Genomic DNA, 26,827 nt, shown 5'->3' with positions numbered 1-26,827 from the left:
CCGCCGCCACGCCTGGGTCTAGGTTGCAAAGTGCAGCCCAGGAGGAAAGGTGAGGGTTTGGGTTCGCGTCTCACTTCAGAAAGGTTGACTACTGTCTCTCAAAGGGTTCGCCAAGTGGGGCCAGGAGCAGGGAGGAGGGAAACCCCCTAACGTGACGGACCTTAGAGGACCTAGGGAAATGAATGGGACCAGGGGTTAGCTTCTAGGCTGCCGCGCAACACCAAGCGGGAGTTTGTCTGGAGAAACTATTAGGCTGGCGAGGTGGGGACTGGCAGAGCCCGCCATTCCCCAGAACCCGAAGGAGTCCACTCCCTGCTCTGGGCTCGGTGAGAGGAGGCTAAGATGTTGGGCTCAGAGGATTCAAGAGATTTTTATCTTCTGGGTGGGGTCGTGGTTTTTATTTTCTAAGTTTTTTTTTTATGAAAGTTTGAAATATGCTGACTTAGGTAAAAGACACCAACCGAAGGAACTTGCAAATCTGGAGATGAGATAACTGATTGTAATGGGTTAAAGGGAGCTTATAAGAGCCTCTAAGGGCCTGGGTTCCTCAAACCCAAAGTGAGTAGGTGAGAAGTAGGTGAGAGGGGATTCCTGCCAACACCCAAGAGTGAGGGTCACTGGGCCATTTTATGCCTGTTTCTCTGCTTCCTGTTGATGTGTGCATGCAAGTGTCTCTGTATTTCTGGGTTTAGTAATGAGATGCTCCCCTCTAGAAAACTCCCTCCCCCCAATCAGGACAGTTACCACTTACTCTGAAGGCCTCTTCTGATCCAGAAGGGTGGTAAGATGGCCTCAGGGGCTTGATGTGGACACCCTAAGGAAAAGTGAAGAAATATCTCCACACTGCTTAAACTCTACGCACAGGCCCTGAGCAAAAGGAGGAAGCTGTGGTCTGTGTACCCAGGATGTGCTAACCTCTTTAGATACACACAGGGATTGGCATGGCAGGCCTCGAGAACAGGCTTAGAGCAGGAACCTGACACTCCAGGCCAAGGATGGGAGTGAAAGTCCTTTCTTTTCATGTGGGTGGTGGGATCCAGGAGCTCCTCCAAACCCTCCTTGTGAATAGGCTGTCATTCACCTGAGTTACCTGGCTAGGCTGAGTCCCCACAGAGCTATCTTTTCTGCAAGCATTCTGTAGGATTGAGCCTTTAGTGTATATTTTGGTGTTTAAGTTGTGTGAAAGCCAGTTTTCTGTTCGCATGTGACCTCTGGATCTTGGGGTTTCCAGATCCCATTCCTACAATAGTCCAAATACTGTGCTTGGAGAGGACAGTGGACCAGGAGAGAGGCCAGCATTCTTCTGCTGTCTTGGTGAGAATGCACCATCCATTAAGCCTGTTTGAGCCTCATCATCATCACAAAAATGAAACAGTGGAACTGGGTTGACTCTACAGTAGCATCTTCCCAATCTTCTCAATGCCTAAAATATCATGCTCATATGCGTTTACAAGAACACTTACCTGTATGTGCGCTAAATCCAGCCCTACACTGATCGAGGTTGAAGACACTACAGAGCGGGTCTAATTTGTGGACACAAATCCAGGATGTCCATTTCCAGTTTGAACTGCCTGATAAAATCAGGTTTGAGTAATTCTAGGATGTGATTTTATGCACCTGCATAGTTCTTCCTCAAATATAAGACATGTCTGTATTTCAGAATATCTGTGGGTCTCGGCACTCAGGTGATATTTGGTGCAGGAAGCCAGGGAAATCTGGATTTCTTCACAGAAGCCCTTTATTTTGTGCATAGTTTGCACAACTCTATGTGATTACAAAATCTCCATCTTGTTGCCCTCTTTATAAGTCCCTCCATATTATATTTTCTTCTCTTTTCCAAAAACAGCTCCTGGGAAGGCTCTGAGCATCACACTGGGAGAACCAATATTTGCTGGAGCCGTGCTACTCTTTTGTCACAGACAGGTTAACTTGAGATATTAAACAACACCCTACCCACGCCCCTGCTTCCCACACTGATATTATCAGTGTTAAAAAGCACATGATACTGTTTGCTGCTTTAAGAAATGACCTGGTTTCAAAAACTGCATCTTAGTTTCAGGCTGGCTTCAGTTGAATCCAGTTAATTTTATCTATGAATGCCTGACTCAATGTACGTGGTGCCATTACAGATGGAGAGACAGAGAAGACAGACATGGTGAATGAAGGTGGGAAATAGAGAATGAACGGTGGATTTGGGGTCAGAAAGCCTGGGTTCATTCTCAGCTCTGCTACCTAGTAGCTGTGTGCCTTATAGCAAGGCACTTCTTGAATCTATTTCCTTATCTAGAAAATGGGGCCAAAGCACCTCCTTGCCACAAGTCATAGGAAGAATTTTTAAAGTCTGCTACCTTAGCTGGATACACATTAATTGAACTTCGTGTGCCTTACAGCAAGGCACCTCTTGAATCTGTTTCCTTATCTAGAAAATGGGGCCAAAGCACCTCCTTGCCACAAGTCACAGGAATAATTTTTTACAGTCTGCCACCTTAGCTGCATACACATTAACTGAAGTTTCCTTTTGGGAATGGGCATACCAGGACAGATTGGTCAGAAAATTAGAACACAGGTCCAAGTTTACCATCATGCATATTTGATTAATTCAACAAATATTTATGATGCATCTATTATGTTGCAAGGCTCTGCCCTGTGTATTGAGGATAAAACAGGGATCAAAACCCTCCAGGAATGTAGACTCTAGTGGAGGCGGCTGACACATACAGGGAACAATCTCAGTTGAGTGGTGACATATCTTCTGAAAAGCAATAACGCAGGTTAGGGAATGGAAAGTAATGAAGCTATATAGCCAGGATGGTGAGGAAAAGCGTGTCTAACAAAGTCACAATTGGGCAGAGACACTCTCTCATCATCTACCTCAGAAGAGTGCAGCACCAGCCACACAGCCGGCCAACAATGGACAAGCACAGCAGGAAAGAAGGGTCAGGGTTACTGCTGGCTCTGCAAGGCCCTGGAGGGGCAGGTTGTCACTGGCAGGGCAGGGAAACATCTGGACAAGGTTTAGGAGAAGCAGCAGAGTGAGGAATACTTGGGAACAGAGGCTTGACTTCTGTCCTCAAGAAGGTATTGCTGCCTCCCTGTACCACACACACCTTTTAATCTCCAAGTCCCCTGGATTCACAAGAACTCCAGACAAGATGGCCTCTGTGTGTTGCTCTGTCCCCGTGACCACACAGAATTGCTCCCCTCAGGTAGTTACCAAGTGGAATCCTGTTTTGTGTGTGAATAATTTCCACCAAAAGGCTTCCTTCCAGTTCCACTGCTATCCAAATTTAAGTTTGTAGGTTGGCAACTTTAAAGCTTTAGAGAGTATTTAGCTTGACATTCTCACTTTATGCGTGGGGAAACTGAGATCTAGGGTGTTGTATGAATTGTCCAGGATCACACAGCAAACTACCAACAGAGTCATGGTGAAAGTTCAGGGCTCCGAACACTTAGGCCAGTGTTCTTTCCACTGTACCATGAAAATATCATTTGCTTTTGTTACATTTCTATGAATTATAGAACTGTGGAGGCAGTGTGTGTGCATTTGTGTGCGTGTGTGTGTATGCGTGTGTGAGAGAGAGAGACAGAGAGAGAGAGAAGTCTTTAAAAGAAAAATCATAAAGAATCTGGCACTTTACACTGAAGACACCTCTGGTATTTAATGACAAATATATACAAATGTATCACTACCATCTTGAATTATTTTTATCCTTAAAGAAAAAACAAATTCCAAATTTTTGGATAGAATTTTTACACAACTGTTTTCCAAAATAAATCCTTCTTTTACAGCAGACAAAGTAAACAGTCTCCATTACAAGGAGACAACCAAAAATATAGTAGTTTACTGAAATACCCCAGCCCCTCTACAGATCATGGGCAGGTAGACTGAACTCTTATTTCAACTCTTTTAATAATGGAATATTGGACTATTTAAATGAAATCTATTAGAAGGCGTCTTATGGATCCATCAGACTGTGTCATAAGTAGGTCTTGAATAACAACTGCATTAAAAAAGATTTAGGATTTTGATGTCTCTTTCTGTTTAGGGTTAAACAGTTAACTTGGCATTTGTTTAAAAAATAGTTGATTTAAACCAAGCCTCTTTCTAGATATATAGCATTAGTCTAATGCCAGTACTAAGTTACCCCCAGCCAAAAAAAAGAGTTGGGAAAATTTTTATATTGATAATTTTTTTGTTCTATACTTAAAACATTCCTTTTAAGTCTATATTTTGCTTATTTTGTAACAAATTAACTAGGCTAAAGAACATTGTCTGTTACATACACACAAACACGCACATACACACACAGTCTCATAAAACTTTCAACCAGCCACAATAGCTTTTTTTGTAATCTCAGAGTTATGCAGGTGTCTCTTCCTCTGCAGAAGACTCCACCCTGTTTCAATTTCTGTTGCTTTAATGATTTCATATCTATAGTGTTCTTCCCTTTACGCATTAATTGATCCATGGGATGGTATCATTAAGTGAGGTCACTCTTTGTGTATTACAGTTCTGCCACTGACCTCATAGACCCACCATCAGTAGCTTGTGCACTGAGATGTTTCCACAGAGGCTATGGATAGGCTTATATGTCCTTACACTATCACCTGCAGGGCCAATATAGTGCAAATTTGACAAAATTTAGGTAATCTATGGAATAACCCTTTCCTGTGCAAAGCTAGCTGGCCTTATGGGGATTGGTAATACCTCAGCCTCAGGGCACCATAAACTGACCAACCATACGAAGGTGATTGCATGTCTGTTAGGAAGGGACTAGACTATGTGACTACGTTCTGTGAAGATAGAACCCCAGTGGCAAAAGGGCTCTGCCAGGAGATCTAGTGAGAAGATAAGCCACGTCTGTGTGCCCTGCAGAATACAGCAAGTGTTACCATAGCCCTGAGAAAAGAAAGGACAATTTGAACTGGAGAGACAGAGAAAGACCTCATGATAATAGTTGTTTATGTAGTCCCTTTCATAAACCTCTTCACAGATCATACAGTCCCTTCACAGATCACTGGCCCATACACTCTTGCATCCCATTCTCACAGCAGCCCTATGGGAGATAATACCATGGCATCTCTACTTTATATGGAAGAAGTTAAAGTTCAGAGGAGTGAGGCAACTTGCCCAAGAGTATAACTAACAGGGGACAGAGTTGGGTTTCAAGCCCAGTGTTTCTCATTCCTGATTCCTGCTTTTTCTACACACACTGTCCACACTGCCTCTTGGCACAGGTGGATCTAAGCCTGGCCTTGAAAGATAGGTAGGGCTTGCACAGGAAACTATGGTAAAGGGCTTTCTAGGAGAGTGGAAGGGTACTTTGGGGAGGAAAGTGTACAGGTGATGGAGAGGATCGGAGTGGAAAGACTGAATGGAACTAGATTACAGAAGATCTTACATGCCATAACAAGGAATTTGGGGGGGAGTATGGCGGCTCATGCCTGTAATCCCAGTTCTTTGGGAGACGGAGACGGGTGGATCACTTGAGCCCAGGAGTTCAAGACCAGACTGGGCAACATGGAGAAACCCCATCTCTACAAAAAGTACAAAAATTAGCCAGGCATGATGGCACTCACCTGTAGTTCCAGCTACTAAGGAGGCTGAGGTGGGAGGATCACCTAAGCCCAGGGAGGTCAAGGCTGCAATCAGCCGTGACTGCCTCTGTACTCCTCTCTATACACGTTACAAGACCCAGGTTATTATTATTTTATATTATTTTATAATAATAATAATAACCTGGGTCTTGTAACGTGTATAGAAAGCAGGAATGAAAACTTGTGACTAGAGGGATGATCTACATAGCTGTACAAGTCTCTTAGAAACAAATCCTTCCTACCCTCTTCTCCTTAGGAAATGAAGATGGGAGTGTCTCCATCACTTATCAGAGGCCACACAAGAAGTGAGCAGCAGTCAGGATTAGACAACCAGAGATAGATTCAGCAACCAGCAGTGCTATCTGTTGTCTTCAAAGACACCTGTTGATTAAATATGGCATTGGGGGAGGGAGGAGAAACTCTGTTTCACCAGATGACATAAAACTGTGATTATCCTTCGCATCCCTTCCTTCCCAGGGTTCTCGGGATTTCTCCATGAGCAATCTTTTCAACTGGGCCTTCTATCCTGGGCTACAATTTTAGTTCCTTTTGAGAATGAGTCAGCAGATAGTGCTTGAGAGGAGACAAAAGAAAAAAAAATGTTTCTCTAAAACTCAAATCAAATTTCTGTGGGCCTTCAGACAGGTCTGACATTCTTCCACGAGTTGGCTGGGCCCATGGTCTCAGTCAGAAATAATGATACTTCACCCCAGCAAACCAAAAATTCAGAGACTCATCACTGTCATTCCAAGCAGGATCAGAGATTGAGTGTTCAGATGCATTTTCAGATAATTCAGATCAACTTTACAGTACCTTCAAAATTGCTCATCCCTACAAAAATGAACCAAACACTAATGTATTTAAGAGATTTGCCATCTTTGGGAAACAATGTGTCTGCCATTTAGTTTAAGATCAAAATCTCAGAGTATGAGAATTTTTCAAATCACCTCAAAGAGAAGGCAGACTTGAACACTGAAATGCTTTCCCAAGAGCAAGCCCCATTTACCCAGCCAGTGCTATGTGTCCAAGGCAATGAAAGATCTCATGTCACATCTCAGTGCACACATGCAAGAGGCCGGAATTACAGGTGCCATGGGAGCTTTAACCTCAAATTTCTAGACATTGTGTGGGTTTCACATGTCTACTGGAATCTAACACTCTAGTAGCAGAGTTGTTAGGTCTGAATATATGGGTATTCATTGATGTTATGGGAAAGGAATTGGAGAGTGAGAAATTTTGCAGCACCATTCATGTAGCAAAAATGTGAAAACAAACAGGTTAACATTAGAAAATTACTCTGTTCATGAGTTGCTTTAAGTTAACACTATTACAGTCTATGGAAAAGCATATGTTTCGATTGAAATTGTCACATCTACAGAGTCATTTTGTCTTTAGACACTGATGACTGAATTCATTCTCATCCATTTATTCATTCACCCAAATGTTGAATAATATTACCAGGCACTGTGCTCAACAGAGCATTCATGTAAATGAACAAGAGTAAGGTTTCTATGCTATTTCTTCCAGACTTTTAGAGAGTAGAGATTTCTCTTCTTTCTGATTTTCAGCTCTGAGTATTGGAAATTCCAAAAGAAGCAATACTCATTGGAGAAATCTTTATCTGTGGCTTATGATCATAAGGATGGTTAGACACATTTTCTTAAAGGTAACAACAAGTTTATATTCTCCATTGCCCCTTCACCCTTGGTGATATGAATCTACTGTAAGGACATTTTTGGAAAGCCAGGGCTTCAGCCGAGGATATTTATTCTTCTGATTCTCCCATTCTCAGCTTTAGTTCCTCTATTTATATATTAACATGGAGCCAGCATGGTGGCTCACACCTGTAATCCCAGCATTGTGGGAGGTCAAGGCAGGTGGATCACCTGAGGTCCAGGAGTTCGAGACCAGCCTGGCCAATATGGTGAAACCCTGTCTTTACTGAAAGTACAAAAATTAGCTGGTCATGCTGGTGCATGCTTGTAGTCCCAGCTACTTGGGAGGCTGAAGCAGAAGAATTGCTTGAACACAGGAGGTGGAGGTTGCAGTGAGCCAAGATCACGCCTCTGCACCCCAGCCTGGGCAAGGGGGGAGACTCTGTTTCAACAAGCAAACAAACAAACAAAAAAGCCATGGAGAAAAATACCATAGGGAAGGTGAAAAATAAATGAGAAACTGAGAAAGAATATTTATCATTCATAAAGCATAAATGTCTTATTATACAAAGACTACTTACAAATAACAGAAAATAGGCAAAAATGCTATGAATAGACAACACTAGAAAGAAAATACAAATGGGCAATAAATATATGAAAAGACTTTCAAGCACATGCATAAAGACATTCAAATGAAAATAATAAAATTCCAATGTTTATGACCTAGGAGGACAGCAGAGACGCAAACAGCTTAATGTCTCATGTTGGAAAGAGTGGAGGAAATGTCACTGTCTTATCCTCTTGTTAGGAGTATGACTTGGTATAATCTTTCCAGAGAGCAACATCTATTGAGAAGTTAAATATTTACACAAATTTGATAATGCTAATTCTACAGCCATGTTCACTCAGATATATGTACAAGATGTTTATTATAGCATTGTTTGTTACAGCAAAAGTTGGAAATAATCTAAATGTCCATTAGTAGGGTACTAGATAAAAAAAGGAGGAAAGATACATATAAGAAAATGCCATGCAACTACAAAATGGGATAAAATCAACTGTCGTATACACTGATTTAGAAAGTTCTCCAATGTATATTATTACATGGAAAACAACAAAAAGTTCCAAAATATTGGGCTGGGCGTGGTGGTTCACTCCTGTAATCCCAGCACTTTGGAAGGCCAAGGCGGTCAAATCATGAGGTCAAGAGATAGAGACCATCCCGGCCAATATGGTGAAACTCCACCTCTACTAAAAATACAAAAATTAGTTGGGTGTGGTGGCGCCTGCCTGTGTTCCCAGCTACTGGGGAGGCTGAGGCAGGAGAATCACTTGAACCCAGGAGGCAGAGGTCGAGATCGCAACACTACATTCCAGTCTGAGTGACACAGTGAGACTCTGTCTCAAAAAAAAAAAAAAGTAAAGAGGGACACAGAAACAGGCTTGTAAAAAGATGAATGGGCAACAAGATTTTATCCCAAATGTGCTGGTCCCGGTGACTTTAAGATTCTAAATCGAGGTAAATACGGGGAGAAACTGGCTGGTCTAGGATCTGGAGACCTGAGTTCCAGCCCCAGCTCTATCCCAAACTAGCTACGGAATGTTAGGCAGGTCACTTCACTTTCTCATCACTCATGTTAAAGATTTTCTCACATATAAAATGAAGGTATGATTTCAAAATTGCCTTTCAGCTCTCATGTTCACTTGACTCTGATCCTAGACAGGCTTTAAAACAGTTCTTATTTTGGGGTGTGGATGATAGAACCTCACGTAGATGTTCTATCTGGTCCTGTGTGGCTCTTCTCCCGTAATCTCAGGGCTGCATTTCATACTGTGGAGTGACCCTCAAGGCCAGGTGAAGGCAGAAGCTCTCAGCAGGTGCTTGGTGAGTTTCTCCGAGCTGGTTGTTTTTATTGCCAAGTGACACTGGAACTGTGCTAATCCCTTTTCGTTAATGCAAACTAAGAATAGGGCCTGACGCCACTCTGGGGTCTCAGATTCTTTTCCAAAATTTGGTCTCATTTAAAACCCAAAACACTCTTTGGCTCCAAGCGTCTTTCCCCTGGACTTTAAAAAAATCCTGTTTAATTGAAAGGAAATTGAATTTGTCTGGTTTTGATTCATTTACACTTAACTCTTCTAAAAACAATAATTTGATGTCCAAGAAGAATTTTGAGTCTCTTAATGGGTTTTCTGGAAGGCTTTTTTTCTTCTTGTTAAAACAGGAAGTGGTGTTCTATGGGCAAACACAGTCAACCCCAGAAGGCCCCAATTCAGTTTGAAACTGTATCACCCACCATTTTGCATGGGTCCTCATGACCCCAAGCTAAGGCCTTTCTTTCCCTAGTACTCACCTAAGAGAAAGAAACGCTCATCTTTTATCAGAGGAGGAATAAAAATAAGGAAGAACAATCATAGTTATAAAGAGAATAAGTTATCTATCCAGCTCAAGGTGCCAATATCTATTCAAACCTTTAAGACAAGCACTTGATCCCTGTGACAACCCTGTGATGTATGTAATATTTCCATTTTGAAGAGGTTGGGTAAGTTACTCATGGTCATACAGGTAGAAAATAGAAAAACAATGATTTGAACCTAATCCTGTTTACTTCCAAAGTCCACAAAGCTTAGCCACTGTGATACATCACCAGATGGATACATACATCTCCATATAGTTTCAGCTACAAGCCTATCTATGGGGACCATGTAGGTTTTGTTACTATTTGTTTTGTCCCTTGGTCTAAGTGACCATTATCCACAGTCTGCACCGGGCAGATTCATGAAACTGCTCAATTCTTCACCACTCTTTATTCAAGAAGGCCTATGTCCCGGGTAAGAAAGCCTGTCTGGCTTCGTTAGCAGGTGTACTGGTGTGAAATGACAGGTTCTGTTTTCACATAATGATCTAATGAGTTGATTTTTAAATGTTTTATAGCTCAGTAGAGAATGGCATATTCTTTGACCTGCTAAGGCTTCCTCCTCTACCCTTGGGCCTTCTTTCTTCCTTTCTTGTTCTAAATCTTGCTCTCTTCTTCATTCTATTCCACTCATATACACAAAAAACTATACACATTTTAAAAAAAAATAACAGATTCAGGAGGTTATATAAAACACAAAGAAGGGAATGTTTTGCAAGGTTAAAAGGAAATCATTGAGTAGGGCTGACTTCAGGCTCCAGTTTCTCTTGAATAGCCTTTCTTGTTATTTCAAGGCTGATTGACTTATAACTGCATCCAAAGCTGCCTCACACCAGTTCCTTTTATCAGACCAAGTGAGACTTCCTGTGGACTGGCCCAGCTTCCTGATATATTTCCTTTTTCCTTTGGCAGAACAAAGAAAACCATAGCTCCAAGGATCCTTGGGAGCAAACACAATTTAGCCTTGAAGAACCTATTATTTTAAAATTTTCATTCTCAATGCATAGGGCCAAGCGCCTGTCTTTGCTTTTTTTTTTCCACAGTGTTCTGTGTAACGTCCCGATTTACCCTATGTGCAATTACCAGGGGTCAATGAGCTACTTGAATTCATCCTAGTTGCAGTTTAATTTTATTCAAAGTGGGAAAATTAAGCCATTTTCAGTGCACGAGCACTCCCACCTCATACATGCATACACCTTCGAGAGGGACGTGGAACACCTCTCTACATAGAGTTTAACCTTTTGTTACCTGAGCTCAACACGGCAGGTGTGTAAGGAAACCCTCTTGTCTAGAGATTTCAACCTATCTGTTTTTGGAGTTCTGACTCTAGAAATGTGCATATAGGAGAAGAAGCTCCAGGGTGTCCAAGTATCCAAAGGATCATCAAAATCAGTTGAAGAAGAAATTCCAGAAATTGGGTTGAGATTGTTGCTTTTTTCTTTTGCCTGGAGTGTCTCCCATATCACTCCTTACAACGTGGCCTCACTATCCACTCTATACATTACTACTGAAAGACCTTTAGGCATGACCCAGGGTAACAAGAGAGCACTGTTAAGAGAGCTGCTTGTTTCTCTGTCATATCTCCCAAAGCACCCATCACACATTGCCAACTTAGGATAGCCTCCTCCCAAGTAGTCTCAGAAAGAAAGAGGCCATTGACGGAGAGATAACTGAGGCTACAAGATGTGGTGTATCAAAAGATGAGAACTAGGCAAGAGCTCCTGGAAGCAGAACTCAAGTATTCATGGCCCCAAACACCACGTTCTACAATGAGGGTGTTTTCTGGAGCAAAGACATCAAGGCTCTTTTAACCCACAGGGACTCATGCCTCTTTGTTCGTTGGTCCTATTTTCTGACCATTGTCATAATATTCCTGGGGGATTGAAGAGAACACTTTCCATAGGAACCACACGGGCAAGTGAGTAATCATGTAGCCACCCAAATTTTATTAAAGTAGGTTTTTCTCTTTCAAAGGATTGCTGATTTGGAAGAGGGTAAACAATAAAACAAATGTAGCTCTTCTGGCAAGAGGCATTTCTTAGGACTAATTCAACATGGTTAATTCATAATGATTTCTCCTAACCCAGTCCTCACTGTTAATCACGTCTAGTTGAAAATGGATTTAAAGAGAGTATTTGCAAAGAAGAAAATAACCCAGAATCTATGTGGCATGAGGAGACTGTGAAGGGGTTATGGGGCACAGTTGGTGTGCTCTGCTTCGTATAACCTGCTTGGGCAATAGCAAAGGCAAGGGGTTAAAATGACTGCCCCACACTATGAGCTTGGGATCTTTCTTTTCCCAGCACGGTACTCTGTCGATAGTCCTGTACCCAGGTTTATGACCAGTCAGGAATCCTGAAGAAAAGATTCATACATTATCTCAAGCAACTCCTCCCACCCTGATAACACTGCCTGTAGAGAACCATACTGACCTGCCTTTGGCCTTCTCCATAATAAGAACACATGGGTCAAAGGGCACAAGTCCTCTTTCTCAAATATGGTCTTTGGTGCAACAGAGGACTTCCCTAGAGGTCAGGGACTTAAGGGGCACCTGTGCTTTTTGCACTTTTCTAGAAAGGAGAGGGAGAAAGAGCAGGTGACTTTTCTAGACATGTCATTTCAGGAAACCAGCATGTGGAGACTTCCCAGGGTGCCTTGGGGAAGGTATCCGGCCCTGTGGCTGTGCTGCTCTGGGCTCCTAAGCCATTCCTTCTGGAGATTGTGGGTCTCTATAAATGTACTGAGTCCGAAGTGTGGTAAAGGAATTACCACATGGCTCCCCCTCCCTGCCTTCCTGGAGTTTACCCCCCGAGTTTTGTAAACAGGCCTTGACGGGGCAGTGGGACTGGGTTCAGAGCTCATCGGAATTATTTATTTCTTCCTATCAGTTTGGACACGGTGTGACCCAGACTCTTCTCTGCCCAGAGCACCCTTTTAAAAAATTTAAAACCCTGTGTGTATTTCATGGGAAATTTCACATGCCTGTTTCTGATTCACTTCCAATTAAAGGCTCAAAACACTGGTTTTGTAAGAGCTCTTTGATGATTCAGATTCTTGTTGGTTAATCTTTTTTTCTCTCCTAAATGTCCATAGAAGCTTAATAGATGTTATTTAGACATTTGCATGCTTAACTGTTGAAAATAATTGGAAACAGGAAAGAATGTTTTATTAGCGTGCACAGTACAAGCACACTTAAAAGGGAAGGGGAGACACAGCCTCAGTGAAGGGAAACTCCTGGGAAAACAGGGGTATCCCTGAAGGTGGGTGCCTTGGTTTCCCCATCACTGGGCATGGGGGAGGAGGCTTTCAGCTTAGAGCTACTGAAAAAGGGAGAAGAGCATTACATGAGACATAAGAGTCCTTCTTACTGTGGTCAGTCACCACCAACAAGCAGTCAGTTGAGTGGTCAGTCTCATCCAAGATGGAACAGCTGGACTGGCATTTTTCATATGCTAACACTACTTTTAACTCCCTTCTAATTGAAAGGAATTTGTTGTCTGCTATTAGAGCAAGCCTCATTCTTCATCTTCTTTAAAAAGCTTTGATGGTGAAGCTGTCTGGGTGCACCTGTGCATAGCTCCCCTGAGAGAGTTTTATATATCAGTCCCTCTAAAGTGCTAACGTGGGCACTGGCTTGGGTAGTCTGAGTTCTGTACCTGGTTTTGCCTTAGGCTGGCTTGGTGACATTGGGCAAGTTACTCTCTCTTTCTCAGGTGGTTCATTTACCCAAAAAGATTAAGGCTTCTTAATGATCCTCTTCTTCCATGGTTTGGTAAAAATCTGGAGTAGTGAGTTGCTTTGAGTTTCTTGAAGAAAAGCATTAATCACTACACTTTGACTAACTACTGGGTGGCTCATTAGATGGCTTTCTTGTTGCCAATTGTAAACCATGCAGCATTTCAGATTCTGAACCTTATTTGGACTTTTTACTAAAGAAAGAGCACCTGCTCTGTCTCTTTATTTGTCAGGCAAAGTTCAGTCAGCCAATATTCAGTTAGCCAAAGTTACCAAATGTGACTTCATGCCCACACGATGTAAATATAATGTGTGAATGCTGTGTGTGGTAAGGTGCTTCTTGCCTAAGAAAGGTGAGACAAAACCTTAGGAAGGCTTGGCAGTAAACTTCTGGAGTATTTTGCCAGATTACTGTGACAGTGGCAGAGTGATTTTGTGAAAGCCACATGCAGTGTGAAGTTTGAAAATCTAGGTTCAGACCCACTTATTAATTGTGTGGTCTTGGGTCAGATAATAACTCCTCTAATCTCCTTTCCTACCTGTAAAATAACAATAGTACTAGTAGTAATAATATGTAACATTAAGTTTTCTACCAATCTTACTAATTATAAGAATCAAAAGTAGTATGGGAGTAAAAGCACTTTGTAACTGTAAAGTGCTGTGCAAATACTAGTTGTTATTGTCTTAGTTATTATTCTCATTCAAGTCGATGCGTGAATATAACAGACAATAAACGTAACTTAAATCTGTTGGGTTGTTTTTCTCTGGACTTAATGATTTCAAAGACTTGCTTGCATGTCGTTAAATTCATCAATTAGTGACTTATTCATATCTCTTTGCCCATGTAGACACCATCCCCTACAAATGCACAAGTACAGATCAAACATCCCATATTCCTCCTTTCCCTCCCGCGTATCCGGCCATTGTTCTACTTGTGAAACTCCCATCCCAATCAATGGGGGGTTTACGTAAAAACCGATGGCAGGATATGAGTGTGGCTTCAGGAATTCCAGGCTTGTGCTGCTGATAAAGAGATTTGTGTCAAACAGAAAACACCAGAGAAACAAATTCTCCTGTCCAACCTATGCTACAGCACTCCCTTGTGAATAGTTTGAAAACATCCGTCTGGCTGACCAAATACCTATGGCTGCCTCCACCCACACATCTGTGCCACCTCTTCTATTATCTTCTCCATGTCCTTGTGGTAATACAACACAGAACCAGGCTAGAAGTTGGTGAATTCAGAGGGAGACACCATTTCAGTTCTTTTGTACTCTGTTTGACCATCCCTTCCAGAAAGACAGTAGCACTGAGCTCCCCTGATCAAGGGATGTGAATTTAATTGGGTCGTGACAGTCTGTATTAAGTGTAAATGCTAGTAATAGGTTTAATTGACTTTGGTGTGAGTGAAGGGACCACAGAACAAAAGAAGTAATTTGCCTTGAAGATGATCCTCTTTTAGTGCTGAAGTCACAAGAGATGGAGGCCCTTCTTTCACTCAACAAGACCAGGAAAGCTGGGTCAGTCTTTATTCTCATCACGCATCATCAATATTTTAGGAAACCTCATATTGTTGTCTTTCATGGTACACTGCACAACCAAGTATGATTATGTGACCAGAAGTGAAGGGAAGGAGAACATTTGCCCATATTCTCCCCACAATGAAGAAGCTCAAAAATGAAGAGTTGAAGAAAGGAAAATGGAGTTGACCATTTCCATTTAAGTGCTCATTCAGACATTTAGTAATAAAATGACGAACTTCTTTTGAAATTTTTTTATTGAACTCATTGAACTAGGTATTAGGGTTTTATTCTTGGCCAACAGAATTGGGATTTCAAAGTTCATGAGGCCGAACATTGAACTGCTCAGACACTAGTCTGTCGTTCCTAGGGACCACAATCTAGCTAAGACCAGCCCTACTGCTTTTTCTGCATGATAACAAATCGCCACCAAGATCTAGATGCTGTATTGAAGAAGCATGCTGTGTTTTTCCACACTAACACCACAGAGTGAAGGTAAAGAGATTAGAGAGTATCTCAAATTTATATTTCAAATTATGAAGAATATCTGACACAATGAAAGCAAATCCAGCCTTGCAGAAAATTTGTCTATCTTTGTGACGTTGGATTGTATAAAGGGTTTGGACAAACTCATTGTCCTGCCACCTTAACTATGTAAAAAACTATAATCTCTTCAGGTAGTAAGTTTCTGATTTTGCATTTGATTTGGGAGCAATAGTATTTTATTGGGCTACACATGGCTCCAGAATCTCTCTTTTGAAGGTATTCATGTATAGGAAACTTTGTAACAGATACAGCTCGTGCACAATTTTTTAGGAGAAGCGATTTGGGAAACTTTATCAGTTTTTCTCAACCTTTTTAATCCTGTCTTAAAGTCCAAGGAAAGTGAAAGATTAAGAAAACTTTCTTTATCAGGGCTGTCCAACAGAACTTTCTGCAAACATGGAAATGTACTGTTCTGCACTGTTCACTGTGGTAGCCACTGTACTCTCTATTTGAGTGGCTGTTGAGTATTTGAAATATGGCTAGAGGAAGGAAATTTAAAATTGTATTCTCTTTTCATTAAGTCAGTTAAATTTAATTAGTTGATTAATCTAATTAATTAAACATGATTAGAAGCCACCATAGTGGCCAGTGCAAGTCTGTATCATTCAAGTTAAAAATATCATCTTGAAATCTGAATTCAGTCAGAGGGGCATATTTACATGGATTATTTTTATCTGAGTCAGCAATGTGTTGTCCACATGGAGACTAACACTTCCATTTATTCTTATGACTAACATTAAAGCAAAACAAAATGAAAAGTGAATGTTCAGCATTATCATGTTGGCCTGGGGCTGGAGCTAAGCTTTCTATCCAGTCTCCTGGCTTCATCATTAATTCTCTGCTGACCTTTAAGAATGTAATACTTTATTTCCCTTCTATCAAATGAGGGCATTTGGAATTTATCAAAAGGATATTCACGAATCATGATTGAATGTTTATTGGGCTTATTGAAGAAAGGTATGGGCTTTGCCCTATACTTTTTCATTGAAAAATAATCTTGGCCAAAAAGAATCCCTATTATACAGAATGGCGATTTCAGTTTCTCCATTTGCAAAATACTGGCATTGTACTCGCTTATTTTTAAGGTCATTTTTAGCTCTAATGCTTTATGCCACCATGAAAATATGATTTCCTATTACGTAGAACTCCCTACTATTAACAGATGGTTTGCTTTTCTAGTTCCCAGATCCCTATAACCATTTGTAATATTTCTTCTTAAGTATAAATGTCAACAAAGCAACTTTAATTTAGCAAATAACCAGCTAAAGTGGTAGTCTTTGTCTTTCTTTTTTTAAAAAAAAATTATTTTAAAACTTACCAGTTAGCCTGGTAGTCTTTGAAACCCAATTTCTCTCCAACGAGTATTCCCTAGTTTTGTATTCAACACAGGTTGGTCGCTTGTCCTCTCCAAATCTCATGTTGAAGTGTGATGCTCAGTGTTAGAGGTGGGGCCTGGCAGGAGGTGGTTAGATCATGGGGGCAGATCCCTGGTGAAGGAATTAGTGTCTTCCCCTCGGTGAGAAGTTAGTTCTGACTTAGTTAGCTCACCTGAGATCTGGTAGTTAAAAGAGTCTGGGACCTCCTCCTTCTCCCTCTTGCTCCTGCCCTTGCTATGTGACACGCTGGCTCCCCTTTCACTTTCCACCACAATTGTATGCTTTCTGAGGCCTCGCCAGAAGCAGATGCTGGCACCATGCTTCCTGTACAGCCTGCAGAACCATGAGCACCATGAGCCAAATAAACTTCTTTTCTTTATAAATTACTTAGCCTCAGATATTCCGTTATAGCTACACAAAATGGATTAAGCCAGTGCTGTCCTATGGTGCACTGTATTAGTCTGTTTTCACATTGCTGATAAAGACACACCCGAGACGGGGCAATTTATAAAAGAAAGAAAGAGGTTTATTGGACTTACAGTTCCACATGGCTAGGAAGGTGTCACAATCATGGTGGAAGGCAAGGAGGAGCAAGTCACACCTTACGTGAATGGCAGCAGGCAAAAAGAGAGCTTGTTTAAAAACCATCAGATCTCATGAAACCCATTCACAATCATGAGAACAGCACAGGAAATACCCACCCCCACAATTCAATCATCTCCCACCAAGTCCCTCCTGCAACATGTGAGAGTTACGGGAGCTACAAGATGAGATTTGGGTGGGGACACAGAAAGTCCCTCCTGCAACATGTGAGAGTTACGGGAGCTACAAGATGAGATTTGGGTGGGGACACAGAACCAAAACATATCATACACTTTCCAAAGATCTATATCCTTGATATCCCTGAGACGTGAAGCAATTTTTCTCTACCCTTCCTACTTCTCACCCATGGATAATAGAAATATATGGCATGCTACACCTCTTGTGGTTTTAGAATTACCATGAGGAATAAATACCCCAGTTTTTCTCCTGGGGAGATCTGACCTCATTACTGAAGTCTTGCTAATGAGCAGAACTATAGCAGCTTTTTCTTTGGATGTCTTCAGGTACATATCATTGCGAAGGTCAATCCTGTGTCCGTCACTGAATGGCAAAAATTTGTTTAAAACAAAGATGGGCAGACTCCTCCAAGAAAATGAGGCCTGTTCCTTGAGGTCTAACTCTGTAATGGGGGGTGATGACGCACTGTAATCCTGCTTCTCACTCACACCTGCTCTCCAGAAAGGATAAAATTGTAAATGTCCAATTAGAGTCTTTATTAGTCTCTTCCTAACTACATAGAATTTATCACTAGTTTGACAGTTCTGCAGCTCATGCCTTTTCAGAAAAATCCCTATTCCATTTAAAACATTCCACGTTTGTTTTTTTTTGTTGTTGTTGTTGTTTCAAATTTCATTGGGAAGAAGGTAAGGAGTATGCATAGAATACAATTCTGTGAACAAAGTGAGTTAGTTGCTTGCTCCTTGAGGGCAGAAACTCTGGCCATTTGTCCTCAAGTCCTCAGTGCCTGACACATATCCATGTATTAATTGAGCAGCTTCTATGTGTCAGATGCTGGAGTACAGCAGTAAAACAGACAGGTATGGTTCCTCCTTGGACAGAGGTAATAGTCAAGGCAAAAAGAACAGGTATTGAGCTTGTTGTTACAAGTGCAAAGGGTTCTATGAAAGGGGAAGTATGGGGTGCCTCTGGAGGGCATAACACGGGGACCTAACCTAGTCTCAGAGGTCAAAGGCTTCCCTAAGGAAGTGACATTTAGGCCGAACCCTGAAAGATAAGCAGGAGTCAGTATGAAAGAAAACAGGACTTCAAAAAGTCTTTGCTGGATGAGTGAATGAATGAAATGGCCGCCCAGGGCATTGCTAAATTAAGTACCTTGAGCTTAGTCATCCTAACCATAGTCCCCCTCAGGCATTATCTGTGTGGCCATAAGTCATTTTCTTAGCCACTGTCTTCTTCAGTAAAGGCAAGCAGAGCGTAATGAAGACTATTGTGAGAGGACAATTACCTTAGAAGGCATTATCAGACTAATGTTTTACTGAGTGCATAGAGTACATATGTATAGGTTAATATGCCTTTACTATGCAATGCATCCAGAAATTTCAAAGGCAAAAAGATTCTAGGAAGCTGAATTCCACCTTTAGAAATCTCAGCCTATGAAAGCACTGGGTTTCAACTTGATATAACTCTTCACTGACCAAAAAAAAAAAAAAAAGTCAGCACTTTGGCAAATAGAGCTCTGGAAGATGCATCGGCTGGCGTTGACATAAACTGCTATCCTGATCTCCATCAAAGACGTGGGCCTTCTCATGCTTCAGTTTCCTCAACTGCAGAACAGGGAGATTCTTCCAATGATAATTTTACCTCGAAGTGATGTTGCAATAAAGATGGCGGTAAAAGCATTTTGCAAGATCAAAAAAAGAAACACCTACTAAACAGGCATGCTATCTATATCTGATGTTTGCTAGAATTTCTGAGGAAACCCTCTGATCTAAGATTCTAGAGAGTCTACAGAGGTTGAGAACTGGGATTGGCTTTCAAGATCTTTTCTGGAATGGCTGTGCCCTTTACCTCATTATTACTTTAAACAACTTTGGCAGGAGGTATCAGTAATGCCAATAACAATAATGATGATGATGATGATGGTTAATGAGTAGTTACTGATGAGCCCAGCACTGTGCTAAACATTTGAAAGATTTTTTTTTTTTTTTGACAGAGTCTTGCTCTGTCAGCAGGCTGGGGTGCAGTGGTGTAATCTCAGCTCATGGCAATCTCCACCTCCCAGGTTCAAGCAATTCTCCTGCCTCAGCCTCCCATGTAGCTGGACTACAGGCACGCACCACCACACCCAGCTAATTTTTGTATTTTTAGTAGAGATAGGGTTTCACCACGTTGGCCAGGATGATCTCGATCTCTTGGCCTCGTGAACCGCTAGCCTCGGCCTCTCAAAGTGCTGGGATGATAGGGGTGAGCTACCTCGCCCGGCCCTTGAAGGCATTTTAGCACTTGACTTCCACCACAGCCCCAAGGAATCCACCTATCATGACTTGCACTCACCCAGTGAGAAGAATCAAGACATATGAAACTTAAGTAACTTGCCAAAAGTTGTGCAGCTAGCAGGTTCTGTCTGATACCAAAGCCTTTACTCACTGCATATGTGAAATATTTTGAGCTTCTCAGAATAAGAGCTCAGGGTTGCTAAGTGATTAAACATATACAATTAATTATTCCTGCCCTGGAAGACAAGAGTGTTACCATTAGCAGAAGTTTATTTTTGCAATTCCTCTGGCCTTCTGGTGTTCCCACATGCCTCCACCCCTTTTCCTAACTGTATTGCTTGCCTGTTGTTTAAAGAAAACAAAAATTTATTTTCAAACTTGTCCAGATAGAAACAAATTGCATTAAAAATAGTGAAAGCCACGGTGAAGGACTGAAAAAGTTGAGGAGTCAATGACATTTGCAGAGCCCCTGCTATGCAAGTTCCATGGGACTACCAGGACTGAGGCTACGTTTTATTAATACGATCTCAATTTGTAAGGGTCATTTTATTATCTCCGTATCCCCCATCCCACCTCGTTTAGTTGGATGATCTAGAGAGAAAACAATATTTCTACCTTCTTGCAATGGAAACAATAGACTTTGCTTGTGCCACTTTTATTTTCCCACTGGGGAATCTGAGAGATGACCTGATTGAATTCCACTCGTAAAGGTCATGCTTTGAATTCAAGGCAGAGGAAAAAAAAGAAGAAAACATTTTGCAATGATACCCCACGAGTCCTGAGCATGCTGGGGCCTCTCCTGGTTGCACTGTGGTCTGCTGATAAGGATAACATTGATGACAAGCGGAACATTTCCAGGACAAAGGAAATTCCCTGTTGTATTGTTTAAAGGAAGCCACCATCCACTAAGGAGAGCAAGGTTTGTGATGTAGGCACAGATTTTCCTGCAGGAGAGGCAGGGAGAGCTGCCAAACTGCTTGTGAGTGTGTCTGTCCCTAATTTCATCTGGGGAGCATTTGTGTGGTTAGAAGTCAGTAAGGGGTCATGGCAGTTTATGGCATTGGTAGGGTTAGGAGTCAGACTGTTAGAAATGGAGGCACATTGGCTGGGGGAGTAAAAAGCCTGATTCATACAATGTGGCCCATTTAGGAATCGTAGCAAAAGCACCAGGAGATTTAGAGAAGTTGATCTGGTTTTGAGTTTAAATTCTGGACCTCCTTCTCTCCCCACCCCCTACAAGCCAAAATGTCAGAAAAGGGCCTGGTTTCCCTTTATGGAGTGCAAAATAAACAGATCCTCAGCAGCAGGAGAGGGGCCCAGTTCCCCAGCCCATAATGCCAGAGCTGGGGGTGGGGGTGCTGTGGGGAAAAGCAGTTATTCTTCTGTCTGGTTAGTATTTGGCATTGACTTTCATTTTCTCCAGCCTCTGTTTTCTAGAAGCCTGCCTGTACGGGAAGTACAGGAATAAAGAGAAGCTGATCGTGGGGCTTTGCTTGCCAGACTTCAAAGGAGATGGATTTTTGATTTTTGATAGTTTGGAGAGTTAGTTCCAAAAGTAAAAGCTGCTTTGGGGACTTGAACCTAGACACTGGGATCTTAGCTGTGTGCCTATCAGAGCCGATGCTCCGCTCCTGATGGAATGGAGTGCTCTGGGCTTCCCACTCTTCTCTCCCAGCCCAGGAGGGCTGGAGCTCTGGGCATCTCAGGGTCAGCTGCGGTGAGCCTGGCCACAGGGCTCTGCATTCCTTCTGGGCTTTGCTTGGTTTGAGTGGGTGTGACCGCGAGTTTACTCTGGAGAAAACTGAGACAAAGAGTCTAAATTGGGCAGGATCTTGAATCTAATGACTTGTTTACAGACCCTGTACTTTTTCCAGTGCAGGGAGGAGGAGGAAGGCAGGGCACCCTCGTCACTGCGGGCATGGGCACATCACTGTTTTTCATCCTAAGGAGGTAGGACAGCTTCGGAAAGCAGCAGGGCATCTGCCTGGCAGCCAGCAGGCAAAGTGGCATGCTGTGTAATTTTCCAAGGTAGGGAGGAAGCAGTGGCGGCTTCTGCTTGGTCCTACCGGCTTGGCTTCCGGGGCACACGCTGCTCTGGGGAGAATGCCTGACCCTGCCACATGAAAGGCCTTGCTTCCTCCCACTTCAGCGTCAAGCGATGGGGAGATTACCCTCCTCACCCCTGCTCCAAGTGCATCACAACCCAGAGCACCCAGCCAAGAATGCACACCTGTGATGGGACTAAGAAGGCCTCCCTGGAACTGTGTAAGGAGAGAGGAGATTCCCAGGAGGACCTCACTGATAGAAAAGCACACGCATGATGGTGTTGCTATTGTGTGACATTTATTTCATAATTGCTGCCTGTAAGAAATTCCTTGAAAACGAAATAGTATACTGCAAGATTGAAGGACTTGCCCTTCCAGATTCTGTAGGCCCTCCTGGAGCCCTGGGATGCTGTTTCTAAGGCGTGTGGGTGCTCAGGGTCTACCCCAAAGGGCAGTTTGGGGCTGCAGGGCAGGCAGGAAGAGCCTTTGTTTGTGTGCACGCCAGGTGGTTTATAAACATCCCCTCTAGTTCCTTTGCCAAGTCACAAGTATATATTGCAATTACCGCATTCTGATGAGGAAACTGAGGCTCAGAGAAGTTAAATCATTCACCGAAGGCCACACATCTGCTAAATGTGTCACGCTACATCCACTTTGCACCTAGTTTGAACAGGTTTACAAAGCAAGACAGTAACCCCCGCATGCCTGGGTGCCTGAAATTGAAAAGGGGTGGCTCTAAGATGCGGTCTGCTACCTTTCTTGGACTGTTGCAGTTGGGTGTGGCTGATTTGAAATTGTGCTTCAAAAGAATGAGTTCTAGTCCCTGAATAGAGGAGCTCACACCACAATGCACTATAGATCTTTGTGACGCAGAAGTCCTCCAGATGTTCCCATAAGAACCCCTAAGGTGGTGCTGGGGATGGTGTGTGTATAGGGAGTGTTCCCTGGGAGCCTCTGAGCCCTCCTGGCAGAGAAGCCTCGTAGATAATGGCATCCCCAGAAAACTCTACACTTGGAATGGGACCCAAATTAAATATAGCACCAGCGACACTAACTAAGTCACTACCTGGAATATGTTAAAATACAGCAACTAACACTTACTTTATGTTTGTCATTTGCAAACCCTATCATGTCTGTTAATCCACTCGAGTGCTGAGAGGTGGGCAGGGCAGCTATTATGATTCAAAGAAGAGGCCACATCTTTGTGGATTTGGGTTCTCATCCCAGCTCCCGCCATCACTAGATGTGTGTGGCCTGAGCAAATCCTTCCACTTCTCCTAGCCTCAGTTTCCTCATCCGCAACATGAGAAACTTGCTTTCCAAAGTGCCTCAAGCTATGGGAGTGGGGGTACGGGAATGAATCTCCCCAACATTCAGAGGCTTCCCCAAAGCTGGCAGCCCAAGGCACACCACTGAGTGCCACCACCTTCCCCTCCCCTTTGCTGGTCGGATACTGACCAATGGAGAAACCAGGACTGGGGCGGGAAGGAGTAGCTGGTAAGACTCTTTTTCACTTGTTTCCTGCACCTGGAGACAACAGCAAGACCAGTATTTGGATGAATTATTGTTTAGAGTTTTGTTTGTTTTGGTTTGGGTTTTTTTAGCTTTATGAAAAGAAACGCCTGTTTTTCAAATTTCAGTTGTTCCTTTCTGCTGCCTGTCCCAGCTCACTACTTTACTTTTCAAGTGGCCAATCCCTGGGTAAATCTTAGTGAACAGCAGCCGACTATGTTATTTATCTGTACCCAATGCTGGAGGTGCAGACTCGGTGAGACCAGCGGAGCAGCTGAGGTTAGACTCAGTGGAAAATCCAGAAGTGCAGATGTGGATCCAAATTGGGCTGAAAAAATCTCATGAGATCAGGCTTTCTTGGACTTCCTGCTTTTAGCCTAAGCACTATGTTCAACATAAACGAACTTTCGGTATTTTGAAACTTCCGTTTCTGATCTCAGAACCTGGAAGTAAAGAGCTGTTGTGAACATTTCCACAAATTTTGTCATGGTTATTCTGGAGGCAGAGTTGAACCCTGTAATTATGGAGCTTTGGGACTCACTACACCCACAGTGGCCTGCCTGGATTGCAGTATGGAAGTGGGGAAGGCATTCTGGTGAAGAGTCCAGGCTTTGGAGACAGGCAGGACCCTGTTCAAATTCTAGCTCTGCCACTTCCGGCCATGTGACTAGACCTGTCAGTCTCAGTTTCCTCATCGGTTAGATAAGGAAAATAAACCAGTTCGTAACGTTGTGAGGACAAAATGGTCTGCGTGTGTATGTACTCTTTCTCCCCTTTTTCCTCGTGTGTGTGTGTAAAATCTCTGTGTTATTTATTTACTTATAGCTTGAATAAGTTCCCCTGGGAGTCTCAGGCTCTGATAGATGTGACACTGGGAAGTTGCTGAAATGCACCTAATAAGCTGTCAAACAGTGCATTACACAAAGACAGCGAGAGCTCTGCATTCAGTGTAAGCTCTACAGGACTGGCACGATCTCTGGTGGACTCAAAGGACAAGGGAGACTTACAGCAGATTTTGGGAGCTGAATTACATTCATCCCATCTGCTCATGTTTCTGGGGCCTCCTTTGCTTTCCTGGGACAAACAAGGGCAAGACGCTGGGCAGGTCGGTGCTGTGAGAAAGCAGGGTGCTCCAGCGGCATGGGGTCACCGGGCAAAATGGACAAGAGCTATGCAGGGCAAGGAAAAAGGGAGGAGATGGCGTCAGGGCCAGGGGAGACAAGGGACATGGAAATCCTGCCCAAGGCTGCTGAGAAACAGCACTAAGTTAGTAAGCCCATCCTGCAGGTGCTACTACCTCTTTTCTGTTTCTTGGCTTACTTTTTTTAAAAACTCATTAAATGCGTCGTCTAAGTTTTTTAAAATAATGATTTCAAAAGTGGCACTTCATCCTTGTATAAAATTTAAAATGTATAGAAAATTACAAAATAAGAATGTAAAAGCACCCATAGACTCACTATACAGAAAACAGCCGATTCATATTTTGGTGCCCTTCCTTCTGGTCTTCATAATGCAAATATATAGACACACATGTATTTTTTTTTATCTAGCCAGAATCATATTGCTTCATAACCTCCTTCTATTCTCTTTATATTAAATGACGGCCATGTTTCTGTATCATTAAATATTACACTATATCACTACTTCTGATGGAAGTACAGCAAACCACCCAATACAGAAGTCAAGTCCTGGGCTCTGAAATAGTAGATATGACTTTAGTTATGCGCAGCTTCTGGACCTGAGATGGCATTTTGTAACAGAGACAGCCTTATCTCTTTTGAATTTTCATAAAATCTTCAGTATAGCTCTAAAAAGGAGCCCACATGAACTGCTGAAAAGACGATGTTTAAAAAGTCACAAAGTCCCCCTAGAATCATAAAACCAGAAACACTGGGGGGTGGGGAGGCCAAGCTGGGCCTTCGCTCACCTCCTTGTGCCTCTTAATGCAGCCCAGATGGAAGCCCGTCCAAGCCCGGATTGCAGGCAAGCCCAGGGCCCGATCTGATAGCACAAAGACACCCACAACTCTGAATTTCCTGCTACCAGGAGGCCTCTTTTTGCATAGGCTGTTTGATTTACACATACGTGGAAAGCAGCCACTAATAATAGAAGGGTTGCCTCTTTTCTTCCGTTGTCAGACTCCGTGGGCCCTGCTCAGCGACTCCCGCGTCTCCAAGCAGCTGTCTGCCACTCTTTCTGCCCCTCACAGCAACAGGGTCAGCCGGGCTCCTTGTAAGAAAGAGGCCAGGCCCTCTGCGCCTTCTCTGTGTGTGGCAGAGGTGGGGAAGGTGCTTTCTGAGGGTTCTTTGTCTGGCGAGCAAGCCGGACCTCTGTGCAACAGAAGCCCCCTCTGGCCACCCCTGGCCCTTCCCCCTACACCCAGTCAAGTTCTGCACAGCCAGTGTTTTCTCCTCCAGCCCCAGCTAACCTGAGCTTGCTCAACTAACCCAGAGAAGCTTCTGGAGAATCTGTCTTTGCCAACTAGGGGCTGGCAAGTTTGTGAGAGAGAATTAACCCTCTGTGAGCCCCTTAAGACTAGTAAGTATGTGGAGCTCACCCCTGCAGGATACCCCACAGAGAGCTGGAATGGTCAAGCCCTTCAGGAATGCCTTCTTCTGCTGCCTTGATTCACATGGTGCCATCCATTCAATCATTCATTCATTCCGCCAGCCTGTACTTGGGGCCTCCTATTCGCGGCATGGTATAGAATATAGGGATGGAATGGAAGCGAAGATAGACGAGCTCCCTGCTGTCATAGAAGAAACAAAGAATAAAAACAGAAGAAACTAGAATTGAAGAGTCTGTGGTGGGGATTGCAGGGGAGATGACTGTCAAGTTATAAAAGAGCACTAATGCTTTTTTGCTTTATGTTTGAAATTGGGACCCTGTTCTCAGCCTATCCCCAACCAGCCTCAAGCATGGTTCAGGCTCACACTCCAGCCGCTGAGCTGCAGAGAGACCATCTCTTTATACAAGATCAATTATGGGCGCAAGAGCATGCCTGGCTCAAGCACACAGACCCACAGACCCTTGTGGTCAGGGAGTTCCTACATGAACCCAAACCTTTGGGGGCTGGGATGTTTACTCTTGGCACGCTGGGATTTCCTGTTTCTAAGAAAATGGGCCTAGATGCTCAGCTACATTAACCAAACAACATGTTGACACAAATGAATCTGAAGCTTGCCAGCTCCAGGCTCTCTAGAAGGTCAGGTTTGGGAATGAAGGCATTTGGGTGACTTTCCAAACTCTGAATCCCAAGCCCAGTGACTCAGGCCAGGTGTTAATTGAAGGGATCTGCTTCCCTCCTCTTCCTGCCTAAGAAGGCCCCACTGAGTGGCTAGAGTCAGAGGCTCCCTGGTCATCC

General features: G+C 43.0%; 1 protein-coding gene and 1 long non-coding RNA gene across 4 annotated transcripts in view; one reads left to right on the top strand and one right to left on the bottom strand.

Moving 5' to 3' along the window:
• The window catches only part of LOC105528622, a 4,383-nt gene extending 3,521 nt beyond the window's left edge, over positions 1–862 (bottom strand). Inside the window, exon 1 of the long non-coding RNA XR_001004384.1 lies at positions 752–862. This is a non-coding gene — a long non-coding RNA (uncharacterized LOC105528622). The remainder of the gene's footprint in view (positions 1–751) is intronic.
• The window catches only part of FLI1 (Fli-1 proto-oncogene, ETS transcription factor), a 129,251-nt gene that overhangs the window by 8,746 nt on the left and 93,678 nt on the right, over positions 1–26,827 (top strand). The gene's annotated exons all lie outside the window — the stretch shown is intronic.

This window comes from Mandrillus leucophaeus, unplaced genomic scaffold (assembly GCF_000951045.1).
Source record: "Mandrillus leucophaeus isolate KB7577 unplaced genomic scaffold, Mleu.le_1.0 Scaffold724, whole genome shotgun sequence".
NCBI classification, from domain to species: domain Eukaryota; kingdom Metazoa; phylum Chordata; class Mammalia; order Primates; family Cercopithecidae; genus Mandrillus; species Mandrillus leucophaeus.
The sequence above is the reverse complement of the archived record's forward strand: the minus strand, read 5'-3'. Positions and strand labels throughout refer to the sequence as shown.